At 44.2% G+C, this 16,192-nt stretch overlaps 1 protein-coding gene and 1 long non-coding RNA gene across 2 annotated transcripts in view; one reads left to right on the top strand and one right to left on the bottom strand.

Moving 5' to 3' along the window:
• Positions 1–16,192, top strand: part of LOC139049464 (protein O-linked-mannose beta-1,2-N-acetylglucosaminyltransferase 1-like) — a 533,721-nt gene that overhangs the window by 180,062 nt on the left and 337,467 nt on the right. The gene's annotated exons all lie outside the window — the stretch shown is intronic.
• Positions 4,165–9,590, bottom strand: LOC139049459 (uncharacterized). The gene is made up of 3 exons (XR_011508320.1): positions 9,212–9,590; positions 8,335–8,448; positions 4,165–5,995 (listed from the first exon to the last, which is right to left on the bottom strand). It is a non-coding gene; the product is annotated as an uncharacterized lncRNA (long non-coding RNA).

Raw genomic sequence — 16,192 nt, 5'->3', positions numbered from 1 at the left:
AGTGCAGTATGCCGCGAATGCCACATCGGCTGCACTTGCGGATCACCGTTAACAGTCTATCTCCTTTCCGCGGTAGCACAAAGCCGACGCTTGGTTTCAACTTGCGATAGGGCACATTTTCAGCCTTAGCCACCCGTGCATGGATGCGTCGATAATTGGCGCCACATACAACTGGCCAGAGCAGAGCTCATCCATTGTGAAACATGTTCTTCCATTCCCCGTGCGACGTCAGTGCTGTACGAGTATTCTTCGTTAATATGCACGTGTAGCTCTGGGAGCAACCGAGAGCTAGTTAGGGGCTTCGTTGTTGAAGACTTCGAGGTTTATAGTGTACAGCTTATCGCTGCGCCACAATGAATGTGCGCAATCACCGTAAATCTGGACTTACAGCGGTAGGTACAAAATTTTTGAAGTGACGCTACAGTTCGAATTTGCAGCGTAGGTTATTATTGCGCGTGCTGCAAGACTACAGAACTGTGTTTATGGGAAATTAAAAGACGGGTATGTTCTTAAGCTTTACATGGTTAAGACATATAGTGATCATAAATGGAACTCTATTCGTGCCTTTATATCGTGCTTTTATTCGTGCCTTGAGCTATTTCACTCGACTGAAATCGGGTCGCTTTTTTTGGCACCTGTTTGATTTGAGGGTCTCGGAATCAAGGAATGGCGCATCCGGTGGCGCGAGCAGGGGGGCTACACCGTTGGTTTATTCCAGTGTATGAAAAGCAACTGGCCGGAGGTGGGATACGAACCCACGTCTTTCCATTACGCGTGCGAGCTATGCTATTACCAATTACGCAGGCGTAACGCCAAGAACTGGGTTCGTATTCCACCATATATATAAATATATATATCACCATCATCCATCATCAGCCTGGTTACGCCCACTGCAGAGCAAAGGCATCTCCCATACTTCTCCAACTACCCCGGTCATGTACTAATTGTGGCCGTGTTGTCCCTGCAAACTTCTTAATCCCATCCGCCCAGCGAACTTAATGCCGCCCCCTGCTACGCTTCCCTTCCCTTTGAATCCATTCCGTAACCCTTAATGACCATCAGTTATCTTCCCTCCTCATTACATGTCCTGCCCATGCCCATTTATTTTTCTTGAATTCTTGATTTTCTTGATATATATATATATATATATATATATATATATATATATATATATATATATATATATATATATATATATATATATATATAGAGAGAGAGAGAGAGAGAGAGAGAGAGAGAGAGGGAGGGAGGGAGAGAGAGAGAGAGATGTAGTCACATGATACGCGAGTCTGAATCAAACTGGATGGGACCGGCATATACGCAGGCATTCGTGCCTTTCTTTTTTCAGTCTCCTGGACAAAAAAACATAATTATTTTTTGTGTCGGCGTTCTCTGAATAAACAATGAATGAATGCAAGTGGTCAGTCGAGAGTTCGGCGCCTCCTGGTGACGTCACGCGTTTTCCTTTCCTTGCACAATGAGTCGCTACATGCCTCCTGACACCAGAGCATTGGGATCTTCTTCGCAACGTTACTGCTGTGGTGTAGGCTCTGCCGCCGCATTTTTGTACGAATGCGTATAGCCGGAAGGAAACACTTTGCCTCGGAGTCAACCAGGGTTTAGTGCTGAGACTGCGCTATTGCTGCTGCAGCTGCACGCAAACAAAAAAGAAAAAAGAATAGCAGTAGTGCTTCGAGTTTGATACGTCTAGCACCGCGACCCGACGGCGGGACCGCATTCCATTTTCTATTCTTTCCTCCGACGAAGGGAAACGCACGACGTGACATGAAAGCTACGCGCGCTGAATGAATTTCAAGGCACGCCGCCAAGGTGCGGGCGGGCGTGTGTGCTTGTAACTTCGTCGTCTGCTTTCCGATTCGTTGGAGGCGAGAACGTCTCGGCTTTACTCTCAGTCTGTCGCGGGAGGACTTGGAGAGGTATGAAGGCACGGAAAGGGGGTTCAGCAGAGATGGGGAGGGGGGGTGGGGGGCTTCTTTTTCTCGCTTTCCTTGTTCTACTACATCTCGTTAAGGTCGTCTTTACGATCGTCTCCGGTTGCTGCCTCCGCGGCGTCTTTTATTTGTTTTTTTTTTCTTTCCCGGTGTTCCACCGCACCGCTGACACAGCGCCTCTTGAAGCTGACGATACATCTCTGTTTGTTCTGCCTCTCGAGGAATCGCTCGGCGCGTTCCTCTACTCGGTTCACCGGCAAAGCTGTCTCTGTCGTGCGGCGCGTCAGTTTGTACGTCGACTCCGCTTTTTTTTTTGCTTCTTTTTTTCTGAGGGTCGTTTGGAAAAAGGCAGCACAAGTAGACCGGGAGGCGAGAAATCGTCGTCGTCGTCGTCTTCTTCGCTGGGTAATATAACGACGCCAATTTGAGGAAATTCGGCGGTCGTACACACCCGCTCTGCGCCCCCCCCCCCCCCCCACTTCTCGTCCCCCGTTCTCCGTCCCCCAAGTTTTATCTTCCTTTATCGTCGACTATTTCCTAACCTCGGCCACGTTTCCGAAGAGGGTCCTTAAAGTCGAGCGAGCGCCAGCCGCTCGCGTTTTTCTTTTTTTTTTTGTTCTCAATCGGGGTTGTCGTTTATAATTTACGCGTTCCATATAGTCCGTAATGTGGGTGTGAAAGTAGGACGGATAGCCTTTACGGGAGACGGCGAACCGAGAAAAGGTAAAAAGATGAAGAGAGACGATAGATGACAACTTCCGCGCCTAAAAGTAGTGCGCGGCTTTGTGATCTGCGGAGCACTCTTTGGTGAGGATGATTTCGTCGTCGGACTCCGCCGACGTCGCTATATACCGCCAATAAGAAGCACGTCAAATCATTTCGCCGCGTCTCGACATCGCCCCTAGCCCTCGCGTTCATTGTAAAATTTGCTGCACTTTTTGATAAAATGGGCTATACAATATGTAAGGGTTATTTTCCTTCGATACTATTCATATTTCTTATCCCCAGTCACAGTCGCGAGTGGTCGACACTGGCGATAACGAAAGCTTGGCATGCTGCCAAACCTTCGTTATCGTTCAGTAAGAATGAAACATTAAAAGAATTCTTACAATCGGGACCCTTGGAAGGGTAATGCCATCGCGAGCCGTTGAAATGACGCTGCCGCGTTTCCTGAGCGGATTGAGCGACAAATTGTGGTTGTGCACTGTGGGGCGTTTTATGTGTGAGTGGGACGTTGACATTGTTTATGACTATGTGGCTCCTTCACTAACTGTGTGACAGCGCCCACACAGACAGATCTACATTGTTCATTATTTCCTTTCGTTTCCTTTCTCTTTTCTTTATTTATTTATTTATTTATTTATTTCATACAACTTTTCCTCTTCCGTAGTACAGGGTAGCGAACCGAGAATACACTCTGGATTAACCTTCCTGTCTTTCCATTGCTTTATATATCCATCTTTATCTCTGTGTATTACGACTGGCAAAGAAGTTACGAAAGGCGCCCTTACAAAAATTTTTAATGTGTTTTTTTAGAAAGTCTTTTGAACTTTCTCTATAGAACTTTATTGTGTTTATTTTGATTGCCTATAGAATTTTCCTATAGAGTTTCAAAAGTTATTTGGCCACCGCATTCTTATAGGAACTCTAAAGACACATTTCTATAGAACATTTCTATCGAGTTGCTTTAGAGATGCTAAAGACAAATTTCTATAGAATATTTCTATCGAGTTCCTTTAGAGATGCTAAAGACAAATTTCTATAGAACATTTCTATCGAGTTGCTTTAGAGATGCTAAAGACAAATTTCTATAGAATATTTCTATCGAGTTGCTTTAGAGATGCTAAAGAGAAATTTCTATAGAATATTTCTATCGAGTTCCTTTAGATGTGCTAAAGACAAATTTCTATAGAATATTTCTATCGAGTTTCTTTAGAGATGCTAAAGGCAAATTTCTGTAGAATATTTCTATCGAGTTCCTTTAGATGTGCTAAAGACAAATTTCTATAGAATATTTCTATCGAGTTTCTTTAGAGATGCTAAAGGCAAATTTCTATAGAATATTTCTATCGAGTTGCTTTCGAGTCCCTACAAGCAAATGCCTATAAAAGCTAGGCCGATGTGTGTGTAAAGTACTTGCAATTTACCAAAGTTCTACTGTAGGCAATAAGGACTACAGTAAATGCAGTGGCAAAATAATTGGTGCTACAACCACAAAGTATTCAGTTTGAAATGTTTATTGCACTTCAGACTAGATACATGCTTCATATATGTGACATACACACTTCAGACTAGAACTTGCAACACACAAACTGTAGCTGCCAACATGCTTCTCAGGTCAAGCTGGTGGTGCAAACACACGAAACATGAGGTAAAAGAATCAGTGGCAGACTTGATTACAGCTGACACCTCGCAATAACAGGCTTGACTAGGACAAGAAACCATACCATTAAAACTGAAAAAGGAGTGCCTGTTCCAGCAGTGCACATTAAATGTTTGGATACTAAAGCCTGAAAATAGACTGATATGAATGTGCACTGCAATGTTGTGTCAGCCTGACGAAACGACACAGCATTTTAGTCTGAGCAAAAATAACACTGGCAGTCGCTGCAAAAATGTGGCAAATAATGGCTTTCACAGATAAGTACACCATATACCGAAACCACACAGCACTTTAGTCTATGTTTATGTGTAAAATTAGCACTGGTAGGCCCTGCAAAAATGTGGCAAACAGGGGTTATCATAGAGCAGTACAGCATATATCGTAAAAAGTTTAAAAGCTTGTATTTCGTTGTAAGGGAAACAATTTTGAGATCAGAGCCAATATTCTAATTAGGGTGAGAAATACAAACCAGACCGACACACGCAATGACTAAAAAAGAGATCTAGCTCAGGAGCTCCTATGTAATGCACATGAACAGTAAAATCGTTTTTCTCGGCAACTATGCAACCAAATTTGATGAGGTTTGATACATTTAAAAATGTTTAAATTATAGTTTTTACATTAACACCATCAATTTTTATTAAAATTTGCTGAAAATAGCAAAACTTGAAGGAAAAGGACTTAGTTTGCAACTGTAAATGAAAAAAAGAGCTAGCACAAGTTCGTTAATTCTGTAAATTTTCCTACTCAAATACATCCAAAATACAGAAATACTTTTGAGACAACCACAGCACTAATTTGAATTAAGTTTGCGGCATTTGAGAATTCTACCTGTTGCAGGAAGGACTATTTGGCAGGTTTAAGAAAAATAACACCACGAAGCTTACTAATGCCCGTCTCTGTGCCAGAAAGAGATATCATAGTTCTGCAGACTCCATCTGCTATGTCTAAAGTCAACAAACTGTATATATGAATTTACAGCTAGCATGAAATTGTTGCAACGTTTGAGAGTTTCGCGCATCTACTCATAAATTAGTGATTGTATATTAGAGCAGCATATGGTATCTCTAATTTGACAGATTAAATTATGGTATTAGGTCCAACAGAAATGTGATCTCATTTTTTGTTATATAAGATTTGTTAACCTTACTGCTCTGTTTCTTCAAAATTTACAGTTTCCATGAATTCGTGCTACGTGAATTATGCTTTTTCAAATAACGTTTACTTTGATGCAACAATATTTCTTTATTTTACCTGACTCCTTGCTAAAAAAACTGCACAGTATTCATGAGATATGAATAAATAAATATTAAGTTGCATATTCATGCTTAAAACGCGTTTTGGCACAACTCCATGTGCGGGTGCTAAAAAGAGCAGCATTGGCATGCTTTTCACGTCGTTTGGTAGAAATCCACACGCGCGTTCTGCCAAAAGCGTCATTTGCATGCATATCGTTTAAGTGAATAAGTAAACAAATAAATATTGCGGTTTGTCTTATCATTCCACCACCAGCATGAACTGTAGGGAGCTTTGGCTACTGCCCACATGGTTGCAAGTTCATTCTTACATGACCACCTGCTATTTCACTTCCCAGGAATGGAGCGAGGAAAGGCTAGTTTTTGGCCTCATTTGGTCCGTCTAGTAACGGCGACGGTGGAGCCTGGAAAATAAAATTGAAATTAATTTTCAAAAGGTGTAATGAACATTCAGTCATAATGTATTAGCAGGCACAAACATGCCACAAATATCTATATAGTTGTAGCATTATGCTAAGTTTCATTTCAGTATTTCAGAAAAAAATTATAACAGAAAGGTGGCAGAACGCCCCACCTCCCCACCACTCTGCCAAACAGTGGCAGTTCTTTTGAGAATCACTTTTGAGAATATTTTTACTTTCCCAAGATTCGGTGACATCAGCACTGGGCCAATGTGCCTGGCAGTAGAATGTCATTGCTGATGACAAAAAGCGTCTCCGAACGACAACAGCCTAGTCACACATTAATCTCATCTTGCAATGACAACACATTCCCATTTATAACATAAGCAAGCAGGTACACCCATGAGCTAAGAGTCCTATACAGATGTCACACTATGCATAGAAAATTTTTTTTTTGAAAAGGGAATGACCTACTGGCTTCTATTGCTGAGCGGTAGACAAAATTAATATTCCATCCGCTATTAGCCATAGTTGGTATGTACTATGCTTAATATGCGAATAATAAATTTCTCACATGGAGCTTGGGCATCTAAGTATGCATTGTATGGGGAACAATAATGTTTTAAGTTGTTTTCGCAAACTATGATGGATAACTGCCAATTTGTGGTATTTGGAACAGAGTCGCGGTGTCACTGTCAGATACAATGGACACAGTATATTCGTGCTTTTTGAGTTATTGAAACAATTAGTTTCTAACCTAGTACGGGTATGTACACTGATATGTATCCTAAACGCAATGATAAGACTGCCCAATTGCAATTGAAATGTTAATTCAGTTTTAATTAAAAAGGGTCCTTCTTGCAACCTGGCATGTGAAAAACAGAAAACAAAAATTATACTAATCAAGTAACTTTGAAAACTGATTGCATAACTGCTCTATAGGTCAAGCAGACAATTTAACAAGAAATAACGTGCCTAAAACTAGTTGCAACAAACAAATTTGTTACTACGAAGGTTGCGGACAATTCAGTAAACAGATTGTGACCCAGTCTTTTTATGTGGCATTCCTCAGCGATGTTGTTGGCCAATTGGTTGCCGCAGCTGAACAAAACAGATGAACAGTCTAAATCAGGTGCGCAGCCCCAGTCCCATCGGTGCATGGTCAAGTGGGACGAACATACTGATCCGGGGAGTGAATTATGGTGCTGTCTTAGGTACGTGTTGAGGCACCGGCCAATCTGTTGCATGTACATTTGACCAAATATACACACGATCACAAGAATAGACTACACTACCCCTGACAGACAAGACAAATTTAGTGGTATCTAAGCAAGCCTTTCTTGTCAGGGTGCCATATGCACAGCAGTGTGCAAGAGAATTGAGAAAGGCAAGCAGGCAAGGGAGGCTTGCTCGGTGAAAGATACCACCAAATTTGTCGTGTGTCACAGGCAGTGAGTGCACTGTATCCCTTTCACATGTGGTCAAGCGTACATACGGCAAACTGGCCGGTATCTTCTCATGTGTATAAGAGATCCAGTATGGTCATCCAACTTGGCCGTACATTTCCACAACGGGGCTTCATGTTGGATTACAATCGTTCATCTGTTTTCATCCACCGTAAAAACTGACAAGTGAAATCGATGAGGCATACCACATATATAGTAAGAGATGTGGGTGAGCCCCCATATTTAATGCAACAAACAAAAAAGGCATCCTGTGTAGGTCAACAAGGTATCCATATCAGTCTGTGCCTATGTACTACAGAAGTAAATGCAGCTTAGTAAATACTGACCTTCATATTAATTTTCAAGAAATTAAAGCTCACCAAATGTGTATTTTGCAGTGGCTGTTACTATGGGAACAGAGAAGTAACTGTAAAGATATCAATGATAAACAAAGATGTGCACACTACGTGCTTAGACCTGTGACATATTTAGTACACTACCCTTCGAATTCCTACATGCACAGAAAACTGCACGAGATTCTAGCACAAACAGAAAAAAAAATATGCAAATAGGGGTACAGCATAGGAAATAGTTTTCAAAGAATAAAACCCCAATAAAAAGTCATAAATACACTATGTACAAAGCAAAAAATATATGTAACTTGCAGGTAAGCAACTTACGCAAAAGAAATACTAAACATCAGGAATGGTTGGGTATAGTTTTATACAGAACACAATCATGTGGGCATAATGGCTATGCACACTAATAGGTAGCAAGTTCAATAAGGTTGCATAAATATTTAGTCTCTTTAGTATGCTGCATTAAGTAATGTGTCGACAAACTTCACCATGAATGACACCAAGCCCCCTTTTTGGAACACGTACATTTCATACACACCTGTCATGACGATCCAGATCACACGCCATGCTGCTGCAGCCATATATCCACAGGGTCGGCATTTCTTGGGGCTCCTCGATCTTGTAGTTAATGTTGTGGGTCACGGCCTCGCCACTACAAAATCAATTCTATGTTAGCTTAAAGCAGTGGCACAATAAAGCTGTGATATCGTGAAAACATGCAATCAGCACCTAAAAGAGTCACGAAAAAAATGTCTGCACTAATGTGGAAAGAGAGCAAATGCTCGAAATCATCGAATGTCATGACAATGCGGACCTCTACATCAAATAAAGTTTTGGACGCACCGCAGCAGCAGATTACAATCTAAACTTAATGTTTTTTTTTTCCATTACTTAGTATAGGCAACGTTCCCCTGTCATGCTTAGTTAAGTCAGTTATGTCAACACATCTTGCCTTGGAAATAAAGCTGTACTAGTAGCAAGCTGTGATTGGCTTACATTTTTTTTCTTAGAACTGTTCGTTAGCCAAAAACCTCGTAAGCAGAGATTGTGCACAACGTCGAAGCATTTATAAGTGAGGAAACGTCATTGAAGAAAGAATCGATGAAGAGGTAGACGGGTCGTTACTATGCAACTTTAGCAGACAGGCGGGAGCTCACGCACAACTGCACAAGGCGAACACGATTTCCGAAACTTTTCTCAGGGGAAGCAAACGCTTATCAGGATTATCAATTCCGCACTGTGGCAATAGAGTTGCGTACACAATTCTTACAACCAGCGCGTAGCAAGTATCAGCACAGGGTTCACTGTTGTCGTGGGTGTTCCACTTACTACGTTCGCAAGGCACTCTATACACACACGGGAAGCACACACAACACGGATGAACGCACGTGTAGTTGGCGAGCACGATTGCTTACCGTTTCAACAGTACGACGAGGTCGAAAGGCACTCTCCAAGTTTCCAGTGATGCGTCTGCGATGTTACTTGCAGCAAACAAGCCACTGGGTAGTGGACGAGCTGAGGCGCGCTAATAATACGCATTACTTCTCTGCGCCGTCCACCAAACTTTCCACGAACACAAGCGGAGACAAAGGGAACGCAATCCATGGCATGAAAATCGTTGGTCCACATTTAGCTGGCGCGCCACGCATACTGCGTGCTTACAGCGAGACTCAAGCCATCTTCTGGCACTTTCGTGCTCGCGAACTACGTCTCATTTCATTACAGCAAACCTAATAACACACGGTCAAACAAACACATCGACGCAGCTCGCACGACAACCGTTGAAGACGGAGCAATAACAACACGCCGTAGTTTCGTATTCTACCTGTCGCGTTGAATACGAAAATACCGGCGCCGCCAGCGCCGTCTGTATAATAGTGCGGCTGCTGTGGCCTCCGTGATTCCTACAATAATACCCACTACAGCAGGTTTTGTGCCGTTTTGAGCCGGCCTTTGAGCCGAACTACATACATATGTTGCTAGACAAGAAGAAACATTGACATGCTCATATTGTGTGCTATAGTTTAGGGCAGAAATAAATTACATGCAGTATTCTTGCTTTTGAATCGCTTATGCCACATGTAGTCAGCAAAAAGCATGGCCTTCAAGATCTCGACAATTTACCATGTGTAAGCTATCGCTGCGGTGTGATTTTAACGATTTCAACCTCGGTCACTGGCCTTAAAACCCTAACTGACTTTATGCGCAGCCGTTACCTGCAGTGCCGGTGCCCTCACTTCGTTTCTCATTGAAGTAACTTCCTGCTGTCGTTTAAATGTAGCCCAGAAATTGTCGACACAACCTCGGAGGTACACGTGTGCAGTGTGTGATGTTTCCGTGCGCTTGTGTCCGTCGCACAGCAACGTATATACGATGATGTTTAATTTTACCCGTGAGGTACAGGTTACGCTTATGTGTTCCCTATCTTGCTTTCGTGGCGATGCGCTTATCATGCGCGGATCGCGCTCATGTGGTCTGTGACTGTTCAAGATTCCTTGAAAAAAAAAAAAAAATCGTTTCTGCAGGGTGCATTTGAGTGGTATGTGCCAGAAATTTGCGGCGGCGTTCGATCTGTTTCCGCCCCAAGTGCTGCAGTCACTGCATGCCAGCAAATAGATATGACGCGATTCCTAAGGCGCAGTTTTGCTTAGTGTTTCTTGGTATACATCTTTGTGATTTACCTGCATATGCGATATAAACCACAATGCGCGCTTCCGTTATATTTCTTTGGTTTTCCTAATTTCGATTAGTGTGATGTTTGCCTTGGTCAATGAGTGTCTTTTTAACGATGCTCTTACTTGATAGTAAAAAACCTCTGAAATGCCGATTGCAAGAACCAGCGTCTTCCAGTGCCTTCCAGTGTGAAACCAGCGCGTTTTTCTTTTTTCTTTTTCTTTCTTTTTTTTAAAGCACTGGATCGCACTGGGTACGCTGGCGCTCGCTGGGACTCACTCGAGACCAGTGAGAACGCTGGATAAGAGCTGGGTCACACTGGAAGAGACGCTCGCATTGGAAACGGCGCTGGTTGTGTTTGTGCCGCGCTGGCTCCCGCACGCAAGGACGAGCGCTGCTGAATATTAAATGCTTTATACAATTTCATGGCTTGATACTAGTCTCTTGTCCTAAATAACGCTATATCTTAAGGTCATAGAACTATTTCGTGTCGCAGCATGGAATAAAGGTGCGTGAGCTGCCTTGTTTATTCCTGCACATGTGACACTGAAAATCACTTTCGTTTTTTGCATTTTGCCTTGTGACAGGGCGGACAGCTAAATTCTTTAACGAAACCACGCATAGACGGAGGACGCCGCTTTTTTAGTAGTTCGCACGTAACGTATGACTGGGAGTTATCGCCATTGTCGCAGTGTTGTGGAGTGGACATGAAATCCAGAAGTCGTTCAGACGCGCTCGAACGGACCCCGAGTTCGATGCCTACCGCTGCTTGATATTATCGCACCGATAACAAGGCTGAGGCGATTCGTGCGCTTCCACTTTCCCTATTGTACTAAAAAGAGTTCTGAGGCTCAAATACACACATTTTAGCTTTCGCCAGCTACCCGCGCCGAGATCAGTCCCCATCGAAGCTTAGGCATAGCGTATCCGCCGAGTCCGTCTGCACGCTATCGGCGCGTCTAACCTCAAGAATCAAGAAGTCTAAAAAGGATAAATTACTTTATATTTCAGATTTCGCATCGGTGCTTTTAAATAAACAATTTTTTCATGTCTACAGTGAGGAGAGTGAGGAGCGCCGATGTGACGCATCATAAACGCAGGTATATGTGCTGTCGCCGAAGGCTCCCAGCACTAGCCTGCGTTTCTCTGACGAATATATGTGGCTAGACAGACGTGTAGACTGAAAGTCATCACTGAACTAAGAAAACATTGCATACCCCTCGCGTGAAGTACAAGAAACGGCTATCGAAATCGGCAGTAAGAGCCCATTCATGCAGCGTCCCGAGTCGGTGGTTCATTTAGGACTTTTTTTCGAAGCTAAAATACCAATCGCAGTCGATGTTATGGCACTTCCGAGCACACTATTGAATATGGAGAAATGTTTCTTTGAGGTACAGGCGTGAGTTTTAGTTGCTGGCCGATAGCGCATCTACCACGTCTGTGCAAGACTTCTCTCTGTGAAACTAAAACTGCTTCTCGATTTTGATAAGCTAAATTATCCGCCCATGTCCCTATGCTGACGCGGCGTAGCGGTAATGAGCCGGGCTGGGGATCTGCAGGTACGACGATCAAATCCTGGTCAGAGCACTTCTGTTTTTACATGTTCATTTTTTCGATTTATATTGTACTAAAACGCTATCTGTTGCTTTCTGTATTAAAAAAAATACATACGGTGTCCAGGCACCACGTATTTAACGCGCTAGAGCTGTTTTTCGCACCAGTAACCAGCGCCTTCCAGTACGCCGCGCTTGCCCAGCGCCCCATGCATCCAGCGCGCGGCACTGGACCCATAATCCGGCGATGCACTGGATACTGGGTACTGTTTATAGAGTGAAAATATAGAGCCGTTCTTAGACAGGCCGCACTTTAGCTTGTTTAATTTCCTATAAACGTTCCTTTACAGAACTCAGTACGTATGCCATATGATGGCACACTTTTAGAACGGGAATGGAGAGCCAGTCTAGAGACAGGCCGCATTAGAAGTTCTGAAAACGTTCTATAAATTTTTCTATAGAATTTGGTACATAAGATGTCAACACGACCTCTATAGAACTTTTATGGAGGATGTAGAGCCATTCTATAGACAGGCCGCATTAGAAGTTCTGAAAAGGTTCTATTAACATTTTTCTGTAGGATTTGGCACATAAGATGTTAATACGACCTCTATAGAACGTTTCCGAAAACGTTCTATAAATTTTTTTCTATAGAATTTGGTACATAAAATGTCAATACGACCTCTATAGAACATTTATGGAGGGTGAATGGAGAGTCAGTCTATAGACAAGTCGCATTAGAAGTGTTAAAAACTTTCTATAGACATTATTTTATAGAATATTGTACATATGATGACAATAAACCCTCTATAGACTGCTTATAGAGCGTGAATGGAGAGTCAGTCTATAGACAAGCCGCATTAGAAGTGTTAAAAACTTTCTATAGACATTATTTTATAGAATTTAGTACATATGATATCAATACAATCTCTATAGAACATTTATAGAGAACGAATGGAGAGCCATTCTATAGACAGGTCGCGTTAGAAGTTTTAAAGACATTCTATAAAAATTACTTTATAGAATTCAGTACATAGGACGTCAATACACCCTCTATAGAACATCTATTGTGTGTGAAATGACTTGTTTCTATAGAAAGGTTTCTATAGACTTCTTATAGAGATTCTATGCAGACGACTCTATAGATCGCGAGTTCCTATAGAGTCCCTTTTGACTCCATAGGAACTCATTAGGAGTTCTAAAGGAACTCTAAATCCATTTTCATAAGGGCGTGCTTTTGTTTCAAGAAAGGTTGGCGACAAATGTGGGCACGGAAAGAATGTCCTGAAGTGCAACTTACAAGAGCCTCATTATTAACAGCAGCTTGACAGAGTGAGTGAGCGAAAACCTTATTCTGCTCATAAAGGTAGGGTGACTCGTCAGCTTAGCGGGCGGTTTCCTCATTCCAGGATGCCATTGGCCTTGGCCGCACGGCGCACCCGTTGAACGATCTCCGAGATGTCACTGGTTAGGTGGGGGCGATCGCGGTACAGCAAGGGCCAAGAGTGCGGGTATTGCGTAGGATACATCGCGCTGTATTTTTGCGAGATTTGGGGAGAAGTTTCTCTGAACTCGTCTCGGAACTCGCAGCATCGTTTGTGCTCAGCTGTTGGTGCAGTGGCCGATTGACTCTGCGATTGAGGCGCTGAGTTTCTTGGGGTCCGCAATAGTTGGGCGCGGGTATAAGGGGATGATTGGCTCTTCTAGGAATTGATTAGCTCTCGAGCTGGAGCATTTCGCTGTCTCGTTCCCTCCTCTAGTCCCGCATGACACAGGGTTCAACGTAATTTGGGGGGATTGTGTGAGTGTATGGCCTAACACATTGACCGCGGTGTTTGGTAGTCTGCCTGTCAGGCGATTTCGGTACGCCTGTATGCTGCGAGTTCTGTGACTATACGCGTGATGGTTCGCCAAACTCACCTTGTTATTTGATAACCAGCGCTGCAGTTTTTTTTTTCTGCTGAGGTTTCTGCCTTTAGGGATGGCGTCAAGGTGGTGGTTTGGGAGCGATCGACAGCTTCCTCAGAGAACCTGGCCCTCTCTAAGCATGCGCTGCCATATCCATGTAGATTTTGTGTGGCTCCTTCTCTGGTTGGGTAGGGAACCAGAGACTCGGGAAGAAAGACAACGAATAAGAACAAAGTTAACGCACAGAGCCCCGACTCGCAACTCCACTTGTTTGAAGAAACACACAATGAAAGGAAAAAATAAATTGGCCAAGAGTCGGGCAGATGTTACATTTGTGTTAAGTGAATGAACTTAGGAGTCCATAAAGTCAGCGCTCTGTGTGCTCACTTTGTTCTTGTCTTTTCTTTTTATGTTCGAAAAGAATGGCGGTTTCGATTCGCGACATATAAACTCTGATTTGTCGACGCGTTGTGTCATCGTTCTGGAAGGTCACGTCGCGCGCACCTCATCACCCTTCTCAAGAGCGCTGAGGTTATCAAGACTGCACACGTGTATACTTCGTTGTGCCTTTTGAAACGTAGGGCTTATACGTCTACCGTTTACCGTTCGCCGTAGTGAAGTTCCCCGGAACGTTTGTAACCGCTCGGAGTGCTTTAACGTGCACTCCTAGCACGGTATAGGCGAAAGTTTTAGCATTCCGTCTTCTTCGAAATGCGACTGCAGCGCGGGCGGGAATCGAACCCCCATTCTCGCACTCGGTACCGGAGCGCTACATTCACGGATCCATCGTGACAACGTTCGTGCAATCTGTTTCCTTCTACTATTTTCTTCTCTTCTTTGTGTTTGTTTGTGTTCTTTGTGTTTTTTCTTCTTTGTGTTCTTTGAGATTGATGCATTCGCCTGCATCAATCTCACAGACTGCGTGCCGTGCCCGACATGATAAATGGTTCCAGCAGAGTCAAATACCCGCAAACGCCATGCGGTGCGTGCGTGTAATTGCAGTCGTGTTGGCTACGGAGTACGTATATGTGCGGGTGCGTGACAGGTTTGGTGCGCTTGGAAGGACCGATTCGGCGTCCCCTCGGCCACGAATTCTTCGATATGCGGGCGCCGTTCGCTACAGGAGGTCAAGGCCGTACACCGATGGTCAAAACGCCGCAACCTGGCTCACACCGAGTGATGGAATGCCTCCCCGAGTTCGAGTGCGGTTGGAGTTCTCGAGATTAGCTCGCTGCCGCTTCAGAGACGCGCTTCAGATGCGCAGGGCTTAGCGTGCGCGCTTAAGTCGAAACTGGTGGCACAGGAAGAGCGAGATAGAGAGGGGTGAGAGAGAGAGAGAGAGAGAAATGGAACGGAAATGCATGCAGGGCCCTGCGGCACCTGCTGCAAGCGTTTTCCTTTTCTTCCATTCTGACAGCCGCCAACTCGAAGCCTCCCCCGAACTTTGATGGATGTCGGGGCCCCGGACGCATGCCCCGCTGTGGGCGCCGCTTCCATCGCCGACGAGCTTGGCGTCACGAGGTGGTGTGCCGTTCGCATCTCCTTCGCTGTTTCTCTCTTTCGTTGCGCACACGACTTGCCCCCGCGCAGCCACTCCCAACCGGCACCGTCCCGGCAAGAAAGCTCGAAGTGCCTCCCTCGGCAGATGAACGACTGTCGAGTCGCTTTCGCCATCTTTTGTTTCGTTTCTTTTGAAGGCTCTCTCCGTCTTCGACTCGAGTTCCAGCGGCGCCGCTTCGTAGGATATCCTTTTTTTTTAATATTATTTTATTGCCTGTTCGTCTAAATAAGCCAGCGTCACGACGCGCCACTCATTCATGCCGCGTATAGCGTTCCTGCCGCCCTCTGCTTTTTGCGAAGGTGTTTAGTTTTTGTCAATTCTCCTGCTTTCGGCTATACCCAACACCTTGAGCGTCAAACTCGGTTGATGCTCCCACTTCGTCCACCTCTCCTGATCTCTCTTTCTCCTACGTGTCATGGGTTACGGTTTTGGCTTCGCCGGCTTTCAAGCTTAGATCCTGTGGAGACGGCAGACGAAATCTGTATGCCCATCCAGCACACCGACGTTTGCTCTTCGCTACCGATAGCTCGGTGTAAAGTTTGGGTTCAAAGGCGACTTTTCGCCTTTGTTTCGGTGGACCGAACTAGCCGTTGATTGCTGCGTTAATATGCCAGAGAGACCAGCGACATGTGTGCGTACCTGCGAAAATATGATAGTATTGTATACCCACCGCGGATAGCTCTAAGCGGTTATGGCGTTGC

The sequence above is a fragment of the Dermacentor albipictus genome, chromosome 9 (genome assembly GCF_038994185.2).
Source record: "Dermacentor albipictus isolate Rhodes 1998 colony chromosome 9, USDA_Dalb.pri_finalv2, whole genome shotgun sequence".
NCBI lineage: Eukaryota > Metazoa > Arthropoda > Arachnida > Ixodida > Ixodidae > Dermacentor > Dermacentor albipictus.
The sequence above is the reverse complement of the archived record's forward strand: the minus strand, read 5'-3'. Positions and strand labels throughout refer to the sequence as shown.